Below are 906 nucleotides of genomic sequence, written 5' to 3'. Positions count from 1 at the left end.
GGCAGCCCCCCTGGATCCATGGATTAAGAGATTAAAGGAGACCACTGGGCAGGGCCTCCTCTTTCCCCTTCATATTCCTGGTATGATAATTGCTTAAACTGATTTGCACTTTCACAAAAGCTCGCAGGACGCTTTGTAGCTCGAACAGAACAGACGAGGTTTCTCTATCAATGGAAATAAAACTGATTAATGCAGCCTATCAGGATAAGAAGCAAATGAAGCATGCAAAAACAACCTCATACCCCCAGAAGGGGGAAGGAGGGAGGGAAAAGCTAAGTTTCCTCCAAGAATGGTTACAACTTTTTCTTTAATGTTAAAATTAAGAGTTGAAGGTTTCTCAGAATGCTTGCCTTATAAGGTTCCTGAGGCCTTTGGGTTCATCCCATCACCTCTGGCAGATTGGGGCCAGGGAGAGAGGAAAGAATGGAAGGAGGGAAGGAAAGAAGAGAGAGGGGGTGGGGCACCTTGTACTTAAGGGGTTTGAAGTTAGAAACAAAGTTTAGAAGTCCCAGGATTCAGATTCTGCTAAGTGTTTTTTCCCAATACCGGGAGAATAATCTTCCAGTTGCAATTATACATCTAAATTTTTTTTAAAAATCACAGAGGTAAAAGAGAAGTACAAATTTTGAACCTGAAGTTCAAACTGAACGTCTGTCCTCCAGCAGGACATGCAACCTACAGGCAAGTCTGCTTGGAAAACTTTTCCTCTCTTTCGGAAAGGCTTTACTTGACCTAATCAACTCCCTTCTCCACTTTCATATCTCTTTAAAATGCCCCCAAAGTCAATAACATGGCCCATTGGTGAGTGGGGAGCCAGGGTTTCTTGAACCTAATTGGGAAAGGACCACTCTCAATTCATAGAGATACTTTCTACAAAGATCCAATTCAGTTTCCCAAGACAACTAC

Source organism: Sciurus carolinensis, chromosome 5, assembly GCF_902686445.1.
Source record: "Sciurus carolinensis chromosome 5, mSciCar1.2, whole genome shotgun sequence".
Lineage (NCBI taxonomy): Eukaryota > Metazoa > Chordata > Mammalia > Rodentia > Sciuridae > Sciurus > Sciurus carolinensis.
Note: the sequence above shows the minus strand (reverse complement) of the source record.